We start from the raw sequence: 10518 nt of genomic DNA, 5'->3' as shown, positions 1-10518 counted from the left end.
CCTTAGCAAACTACAGTTCCCGTGATTCTTCAGGAGAAGTTATGTCTTCAAATGTGCGGTATGTATGAAGACGAAGGAGAAGCAACCTTTCAACTCTTCTGGTCGTTTGGATGGCGAGAAAAGAATATGTACTTACTTACGCAATTACAGGTCTTGGCAAATCTGGAAAGAGACCTGCAGGTGTCGATGGGATGCAACTGCGGGTGTGGACGTGCAGAATATGCTTTTGTATAATTATCTTATCCCGCCCCTTCCTTTATGGTCCCTAAAAACCTCACCCACTGCAACGAGTCAAAATTGCGGAGAGCTGAACCACACATCCGTGTCCCTCGCTCCTGCAGCCTCTAGCTGCACGTGTGAACAAGTCAGAGGACCTTACCATCGCAGTTACAACTCTAGCACAGTGGAGAGGGCCCATACATTTAGCTGGGAGTCAACAAATGTGAGAAACTCACGGGACGCGTGGGTAAGGAATCCCTGGAAGTCTTCTTTAGTCTCCAGCCCTATGATCGGATCATGACGCTGCAACTTTCCACGGGGTCTAAGGGTAAGCCCGGCATCCGTGCACTTACGCGCGGTTTACAGCTGAATAAGAATGTACTGTATAAGGACTGCAGTGTGACGCTCTTAAAAGAGCTTGCTGGTGAACTAAATAGTTTTAGGATTTGGTAGCTAATGTCATTAACGTTTCTATTCTGGACCGTCCATTTAAAAAAATGATATTGTAGAACTGGTAGATGGGTGGGTTGGAATTCATCAAACAGGACATAAAAAGGATCAGGGGGTTGGACCATCAGCCAAGAAAGGCTGTGATTTTAGCTGTAGACATTCAATAAACACATTTTAAATGCATACATAAATAGTTTAAGTCATAGTTCAGGGTTAGAGCATCTGCTTTGCATGCAGAAGGTCTTAGGGCCCATCTCTGCCACCTCCAGGTAAGACCTCGGGTGTCTCTCTGTCTGAAACCACAAAAAGAGCTACTGCCAGTTAGAGCTGGCAGTACTGAGCTAGATGGACCAAAATGCTCTGATTCAGTCTAAGGCAGATTCCTATGTTCCAGTCAGGTGTGGAACACCTGAAGCTCAGTAAGAGAGCATCTGCTTTGCATGCAGAAGGTTCTGGTTCAACAGCTTCTCTGGCAGCACTGGGAATCCCCTGGTCTAAAACTCGGAGAATGACTGCCGGTCAGTGAGGAACAGAGGCAGGTAGAAAACAGGTTAGGATCTGGCAGATCTTTGGGTGATTAGCAGTAGGTTGGACAGGATGCCCAATTCCCTTAATGCAGGGGTGGGGAACCTGCGGCCCTCTAGCCTTGTAGAATTTAGTTGAGATTACTACATTGCAGGGGGTTGGACTAGATGACCCTCAATGTCCCTTGCAACTCTCCAAACCTATGAGAATGCAGCCATCCTAGCTAGTAGCCACTGATTACCCTTCATGAGTTTATCTAATCTTCTTATAAAGTTATGCAAACCGGTGGCCATCCCTGCAGCTTTGTGGAGCAAATTCTATACTTTAACTAGGCACTCTGTGTTAAAAAATACAGCTTCCAATCCTTGAGGAGCCAGGTAGCCATTTGTAGCTTAATAAATAGCCTTATCCTCCATGACCTATTGCAGAATGCTGCAGTTACTCTTGGAAGATTTAAAACACACACAAAAGTGTAGCTTATTCTGAATGGCAGAGTGGGGTGTGTGTGAGTATGTGTAGAAACCAGTGACATACAAAAGTGAAATTTGCATTTGTTGCTCTGCCTACTTTTGCCTTTGGCCCCGCCCACCACCGCCATGTGGCCCAGGGTAGGTTGCCCAGAAGGGAATGTGGCCCTCAGTATTAACATTTCCACCTCTCTCTTTAACTAAGTGGACCTTCAGTGTTCATATGCAAGTAAAGAAAGCACAAGTAGGAGGTGACAGAAGTTTACAAAATGATAAAAGGTGTGGAGAGATGAAAGTTTTCCTCCCTCCCTCATAATACATGGACATCTAATGAAGCTGAACGTCAGAAGATTCCAGACTAATAAAATGAAGTCCTTCTTCACGCAGCGCATAGTTAAACTATGGAACTCACTCCTGCAGGAAGCAGTGGTAGCCACCAGCCTGGACGGCTCCAATGGAGAGGAGAGGACTCTTGTGCTCTGATTCTGCTTGCAGACAGAGGCATACCTAGCAGAGGCAGTTTTAGGGCAGCACAACTGGTTCCTCTGCACTAGGCAATGTGTGGAGGGGGCACCTAGAAAGCACTTGGTGAGCTTACTATGAGAAGGAGGCAAGAGGCCTCAGAGTCCTCCTGCCTCCTTGCCAAAACCTGGTTAGCACTTTCCCAGCTTTGGGAAGGAAGTGGGAGAACTCTAGGAACCCTCACGGCTTCTTTCCCAAAGCCTAGCATGGCGTGAGGGCAAGGGTTGGTGGTGAGAAACGACCAAATTTTCAACCAGCTCAGGACACCATACTATCAAAGTCCTCCCTTCACCTAGGCTCCTTTGTGCGCTTAGCTGCATTGGTGCCCTGTACCCAGTGAAGAGATTTGTCTGCTGAGGTGCCTGGAGGAGCTTGGGTGCCTTGCCTCACGACCCAGAGTAGCAGAGGAGCGGCCCAGGGAGTGCATGGGTGGGCTGGCACCTCGCCCCTCTTAGCCAGCCATGATCTGTGCATCCTCTTGCCCTTAGCAGGGGCCAGCCTGTCCAACCCCCAGGTATGCCCTTGTTGTCAGGTTTCCCACAGTCATCTGGGTGGCTGTTGTGGGAACAGGGTATTGGACTAGATGGACCATTGGCCTGACGCACCAGGATCTTCTTATATCACCACCCCTCTCCCCAACACCTACTCCTTTCTCTCTTTCTCTCCATCCCTTGCCTCCCCTCAGATCCACCCATCCTCTCTGGTTCAGCAGACTGGAAACAAAGGGGAAAAGACAAGCAACCTGAGCTTTTAAAGGAAAGCGCAGCGCCAGCACAGGCGGGCCTCTGATGAATGGAAACTGACAAAACTTTCTGGAGGACATTTCTGAAATTGACGAGCAGTGGTAGTTATAGGAGGAGAGCTAGATTCTCTCAGCGCCTTCTCACAAATCTGCCAGGAGAGGCAGAAATTGCATACAAGGGGAAAACAAATCAGTCCCCACCGGTCACGCCACCCCATTCCTGGTCCAAGGAGTGGGAAAGAAGTGGTTTCATGGAACACATTTATCATTCCTTCTCCCTCCTCAATTGTCCCTTTCCCACTTTTGCCCTTGGAGGGCAATTAAGGAAACAAATGATTTGTCCGGAATTGGCTGGCGCTCTACTTTGCATATTAATGCCAAGCTGCGATCAGCTGCTACAACGAGTCTCATTAATAGAACCCAATGCTGCCAATCTGAAGTGGCTGTGCTGCATTTGGAGGATTAGCCCCCCTGTAGATTTGGGCTGCGAGGAGTAGGGAAACTCTGGCATGAGGCGGAAGGAAGAGGAGGGGGAGATTTCACATGATCGGGTGGAGTAGTTCCTCTTACAATGTCTTTTCTTTCCACACTTCTAGTTGGACTGATCTCTCATTGATTTGAACAGATTAACAAAAAGCAGAATTTATCTGCCCTTGCGGGTCTGATCTGGATGCTTAAGAAATAGAAGGATGTGTCTTTGAGGCCAAAGCTATTCTCATTTTCTTCCTGTTTCTTGGTCTTCAAACTACAGGTGCTTATAGAACAAGGCTTTTTCTTTTGTTCCCTCTTTTTCTCCCTCTGCCGCCACCCCTCTCTGGTACTAGTGGGGTCAGTTCAGGTATGCAGCTATGTCGTATAAGTCTATACTAGGGGGAGAGGGGGCGGGCAGGTGTGGAGGATTCCCTGGTCCTGAATGGGGTAACTGTGCCCCTGAAGGCCCAGGTGCGCAGCCTGGGAGTCATTTTGGACTCACAGCTGTCCATGGAGGCACAGGTCAATTCTGTGTCCAGGGCAGCTGTCTGCATGCTCTGGTTATCTCCCGCTTGGACTACTGCAATGCACTCTGCGTTGGGCTACCTTTGAAGGTGACTCGGAAACTGCAATTAATCCAGGATGTGGCAGCTAGACTGGTGACTGGGAGCGGCTGCCGAGACCACATAATGCTGGTCCTGAAAGACCTACATTGGCTCCAAGTACGTTTCTGAGCAAAATTCAAAGTGTTGGTGCTAACCTTTAAAGCCCTAAACGGCCTCGGTCCAGTATACCTGAAGGAGCATCTCCACCCCCATTGTTCTGCCCAGACACTGAGATCCAGCACCGAGGGCTTCTGAAGGTTCCCTCACTGTGAGAAGGGAGGTTACATAGAACCAGGCAGTGGGCCTTCTTAGTAGTGGCGCCCGCCATATGGAACGCCCTCCCATCAGATGTCAAGGAAATAAACAACTACCTGACTTTTAGAAAACATCTGAAGGCAGCCCTGTTTAGGGAGGTTTTTAATGTTTGATGTTTTATCGTGTTTTTAATATTCTGTTGCAAACTGCCCAGAGTGGCTGGGGAGGCTTGGCGAGATGAGCGGGATATAAGTAATAAATTATTATTACACCATGATTCATTTGGACTATTAGGTAATGCTTGGCACTACATTTCCAAGCAAAGGCGAAGCCCTAGCCCCAAGCAGCTAACAATATTGTGAATTTACAAATTGCTACCGATGACAATAGCGGACACAGACCAAATACCAGTCTTCCCAGGGACACTTTGGAGCACAACTCTCACCAGCCCCACTGCCAGCACGACATTGTGCTCCAAAACATCTGGAGGGAACCAGGTTGGAGAAGGCTGCCTTAAGATGCCAAGCAACATGGAGTTTGAAAAACGAGCACTTCTTCTTTGGTGATCACTCATAGCTGAGTAAGATTGTCTTCCATGAATATGGTATTAATGGTGTTTCTGTAAGTGACTGTGGAGGCCAATTCTGGATCCACACGTTCTTCTGCAATGGGGACATAGGTTTCTGGGCAGGAGTGGATCGTGGTGAGGATTTGCCAAGCTCTTAGATAATTTCTCCCTTTCGTTCTGAGTTTGTGCTTCTTCTTGTGCTTGTCCATGAAGCTTTTGGTAATGGCTATTCAATTGGAGTGCTCGCAGGCCAGTGTTTCCCAGTTGTCGGTGTTTATACTACTTTTTTTTTTTTAAAAAAAAGATTTGCCTTGAGAGAGTCTCTAAACCTCTTTTGTTGACCACCAGCATTGCACTTTCCATTTTTAAGTTCAAAATTGAGTAGTTGCTTTGGGAGATGACAATTAGGCATCTGCACAACATGACCAGTCCAACAAAGTTGATGTTGAAGAATCATTGCTTCAACACTGGTGATCTTTGCTTCTTCCAGTACACTGGTATTAGTTCACCTGTCTCCCCAAGTGATATGTAAAATTTTTCAGAGACACCATTGATGGAATCTTTCGAGGAGTTGGAGATGGCATTGATAAGTTTAAGAAATGAGGACATTCAGGCCTTAGAAGACAGGATGGGAGAGAGAAAGAAATATCTGACAGCGAGCTTCATCAAGCTGCAGAATTATTTCCTTGGGGAAAGAAGATCGGAGTTCTCATCGTGCAGGGAACTGGTGCCGCGACACTTTAGGGAACAGCCCAGATGATCAACATGAATCGATTTAGTAGGATTCTCTCCATCTTTTTCTTCAGATTTTAGTCTCAGTGATCTCTCTCCCAGAGGTTAGATGTCCACCTGCCAGGGATTCACTAGCTGTGTCCCTTCCAACTCTACAAGTCTATGATTTTATGAGTCATACCCTTCATCCGCCTAGCTCAGTATGATCTACTCTAACTGGCAACATCTCTCCTGAGCTTCAGACAGGAGACATTCCCAGCCCTACCTGGAGATGCCACAGAGCTATTTTCCTTCCCAGTAAAAATAATGTAGGATTCCAATCCTTATGGTTCTGGGGGGGGGGGAGTAGTAGTTTAAATAGGAAGCTACCTTATACCACTGGCCTATCTAGCTCAGTACTGCATACACTGACTGGCAGTGGTTCTCTAGGACCAGGGGTCTCTCGCAACCCTACCTAGAGATTCCAGAGATTGAACCAGGGACCTTCTGAATGCATAGCAGATGTTCCACCATGGAGGTAAGCCCTTCACTCTTCCTGAAATGCATATATTATGTGAATGTGTGCATGTCAGTGTCTATATTAGTAAAACAAACAAACAAACAAACAAACAAACAAACAAACATTTATTATATCCAGGAAGATTGCTTGCAAAAATGTGTGTACCAGTGAATTAGATTGCATACAATAATGTGTTTTATTAAGGGAAACTCACAAAAAAATTCTGAAAAACATTCAAAAGGATTTTTTTAAAATCACAATTTGTTGCGGAAAGGTAGAGAACTGAATCTAAGGTTAGAAAAACAAGTAACTGAGGGAACAAAAATTGACAGATTTGCCCATTTCTACCAAGAAGAGGAGCTATTTAGTTGTGCGAATGCTCCTATACTCATTTCCTTCTTGCTGCTCTATAGTATTTACAAACATCTCTGTATTTTAAAGTAATCCTTAAATTCTTTCAGATATGGAAGCGGGGAACCTCAGAAGCACTAAAGCAACATGGACATCGGAGCTTCTAATTGTATTAGGGATTTATGTGCTGAGTTAGTGAGATACCATATGGCATCCTGGAATACAATATGCTGTTTTGCTAATAGACTGTGTAAGCTTCTAACAGAGCACAAGCTCAAAATGCGTCTTTTATTAATGCTTTTCATTGTAGATTCTGCTCCGGCTTCCACCTCATATTCTCTTCATTGCTCTGCCTGCCTCTGCAGTTTATGAGCTAAATTGCAGCCTTTTATGGGTATATGCACACCAGCTTCCCCCTAGCTCCCTTCCCCTCCAAAGATATGAGAAAAGTGAGTGTTTGCAGTGAATCCTTGCTGGAGTTAGTGGGTGCTGCCACACGGTCAAGTTTGATCAGGGAACTGAGTTTCTTCCTAGGAATGGTTTTGCATGCTTGGTTGTTCCACACCAGGCGTGGAAAACCTGTGGCCCTCCCATTTTCCCTGACAATTGGTGATGCTGGCTGTCCATAGAACTGTAGATTTGGAAGGTACCCAAGGGTCTTCTAGTCCGACCCCCTGCAATGCAGGAATCTCAACGAGAGCATCCCTGGCAGATGGCCATCCAGCCTTTGCTTAAAAACCTCCCATGAAAGAGAACACACCACCTTCCAAGAGAGTCTGTTCAGCATCTGGAGAGCAACAGGTTCCCCAAATCTGCTGAAGGACCTGGACACAAAGGAGGATGGAAGGACTATTGTTTGGTTGCATAGAACATGGGAAGCTTTTTCAGACAGAGGTCCGCATTTCAGACAGAGCGCAAACTTTTGGGTGACACATGGCAAGGGTGAGAGGGGCCAGAGGCAAAAGTGGACAGTGCAGCAAATGTGAATATTAGCATTGTACGGTTGGTTAGTCTCTATCCTTCAGCCAGGTAAGCAAGAGGCATCATAAGAATTCAAGGATTCATTTCTGCCAGGCAAAACCACTCAAGGAGGCTGCAAGCAGGGCTGGCTAAAGACATTTTGGCACCTGAGGCAAATCGCAAAATGGTGCTTCCCGCCCCACCCATGAAGAAGGTTGCAGGGAGTGAAAATCTACACCAGGAACAAGAGGGAAGGTCCAGTTGGTAAGCCATGAGATTTTTAATCTCAGGATCATGGGTTTGAGCCCCACCTTGGTCAAAAGATTCTTGCATTGCAGGGTTTGGACTGCATGGCCCTCGTGGCCTCTTCACGTCCTACAGTTCTATGAAATCAACCTCATCCAACAGCTGAACTGGGAACCAAGGCTGTTGGAGGGGGGAAGGGGCTCTCTCTGAATCCTGCCAGTGTGAGAATGTTCAGGGAGGCAGGAGAGGATATATTGTTTAATAATATCCTTCCCAACTTGTGTTAGCAAGTTCTATAATTTAGCAGAGTAACATTCCCTTTTAAACTTACACAGCGGATAAGTTGTTGCCAGGATTGCTTAAGCCTCTAAAATAAGTTTCCTGGTAATTTCCCTTTATTCCCTCCTAAAAAGAATAGACACGACACAGTCTTGTATAAACGGTATAAAATAGTTTACTCACACATTCTCTTCACAGATGGATCCCAGAAGGCAGACTTAAGTAACAAAATATACACACATGGAATCTATCCCATAAGGAGATAGTTCCTTTGTCCTCTCTTGGCTGGAAGCCAAGAGAGCATCTCAGGCTAAGGAGATGTTGCTTCTTCGAGGAATGGAGTCAGAGAGAGAGATGTGGTGGCCAGGTCTGTGCTATTTTGTTACCTGCACAGGTAAGGTCACGCCCACCTCTGGTCACATGTAGAGGAAGTTTGTCCCAGCCCAGGAGGAAAGAGGGGCAAGTAGGCAGCAGATCCCATCTGCAAGGAAAGTGCAGCTGCTACCATGGCGGCAGCAGCAGATCATGCTTTCCTTGGAGGTCAAACCTACTGCCCCTATGTATCCTGCTGCCAGAGGCAGTCACTTTGCCTTGCTTCATGGGTGGGCCAGACCTGGGTGCAAAGCAGGGTTGGGGAAGGTGTGTGGCTCATGAGGGGGTGTATGATGATCTGTAGAGGGTGATGTTGGTAGAACCATCCTAGTCTTGTGTTTAGTGGTGTACCCCACATTCCTTGTTCCCCTCCTGCCCTGGTCTGCTTGAGGAGAGACTTTTCCTGTGGGATGCAGCTGGGATGAAATTGGGAGCAATGGAGGTGGAGCAGACAGGGACAGGTAGGTCTGTGCAGTTCCGGCTAATTACCGAAGTTGTTGGGATGACTTATTCGATTAGCGTGAGACCCTTTTAGGACTGCCATCTTGAATTATGCAAATCAGCCATCACCCTGAGGCAGAGAAGATGGAGGAGTGGAGGGGATCTTCATTGGAGACTGGTGAACAAGCAAGTTCTTGATTACTTCTCTGAAAGATGGTTGACGGATGGGTGGGGGGAAGGAATCAAGATATGAATTAGGTGCAGGCAGTGGGCTTGTGCTGCCTTCCGGCTTTGCCTTTCAAAAGTTGTTTTATGAGCCCCATTTCAGCTTCAGGAGGTGGCCATGGGTGGTCCATACAAAAAGATCCAAAATTCACAGTTGAGCCATGCTTTTTATTAGGACCAAACTGAATGTCACAAACTAATGATGTGGTTTTTGAGTTCTCCAGGACTCTTCCTTGGGCAAAGCGTTACACATCATCATAATCAAATTCAAAAATTAGGCAGGATGTTTTAGCCACATTCAGTTTAGAGCAGGGTTAGGGAAAACTTTTCAGTCTGAGGACCACATTCCTTCCTAGGCAAACTTCTGTGTATGCTAGCGCTGGGCATGCAAAAGTGGATGGAGAATCAAATGTATGTTTTACTTCTGTACAGTAGATTAGTACATCTTCTTTGGGGATATAAATTCCTACCATCAACCAGTGCCTCTATGTCCAATTATCAGGTGTGCAGGTGCAACAACTCAGGAAGCCAAAATGACACCACTCATGCAGAAGGAGGAGGTACTATAAGCACTGACCCACCATACAAGCAGTGGACATTATCTGCTTTCTGAGGATGCTAAACTTGCATTTTTATTTGCTGTGGAGGCACCTGGCTTCCTGACACTGCCAATTATCCCATGATAACATAAACTTCATCAGGCCTTGTGGCTCCTGCTTTCCGCAACTTTTTGGTTGATAAAACCTCATTAGCTCGAGTGAGGGGTGGTTTTGCTGGTGTTTGTGTGTGTGTGGATAGATAACTGTACATGAGCTGATTTGAAGATTTGTCCCATCTTCCCAAACTTGACACCTCATATGTCACCTCCAACATATGCACACAGAGAAATGGTTTTCCAGGACAGATTGGATGAGTTTGTTTCACCATGGCTGGAGCTCTTTAAGACTAATGAAGGCCAACATCTCCTATAGCTGTGAGTCATGTACATACTTCTGCAGCCCTGCCTGGACTGTTATGGCAGCCTCTTTGGGGGCTCCTCCAGAGAACCTGTTTATTGAGCATGGATCCTGATTTGCTGGCAAGAAGCTTATGGGGTGGTTAGACTATGGTCACCCTTCTCCCCAGGCCACACCCCTCTTCCAAGGCCACACCCCTTTCTCAGCTACACCCCTCTCCCCAGTCTATACCCCCTTCTCAGCCACTCCCATCCCTAGGCCATGCCCTTTCTCAGTTACATCCCTCGGGCCACATCCCTTTCTCAGCCACACCCTTCTCCCCAGGCCACACCCCTGTCTTGGTCCCACCTTCACCCCCTAGTAACTTCCTGAATCTTCCTTCTCCCACACATTGCAAGTAGTAAGCACCGTTCTCACTTTCTTACCAGTTACGAGGGCAGTATCCTCTTACCTCCTGCTCCATCCTTTTTCACAAGCCCCTTTGCACTCCCATTTTTTCCTCGCCTCCCCTTTCCCCTCCACCTTTTGTTCTTACTGTTCCTGACTCTCCCTTGCACACAGATTACCCTGTTTCCATGCCTTATCCCCACTCCTATTGTGCAGCCTGCTCACACCCCATGCTGATATGCATTA

Source organism: Podarcis melisellensis (genome assembly GCF_964234715.1).
Source record: "Podarcis melisellensis genome assembly, chromosome: Z".
Lineage (NCBI taxonomy): Eukaryota > Metazoa > Chordata > Lepidosauria > Squamata > Lacertidae > Podarcis > Podarcis melisellensis.
This window is presented reverse-complemented; position numbering follows the sequence as displayed.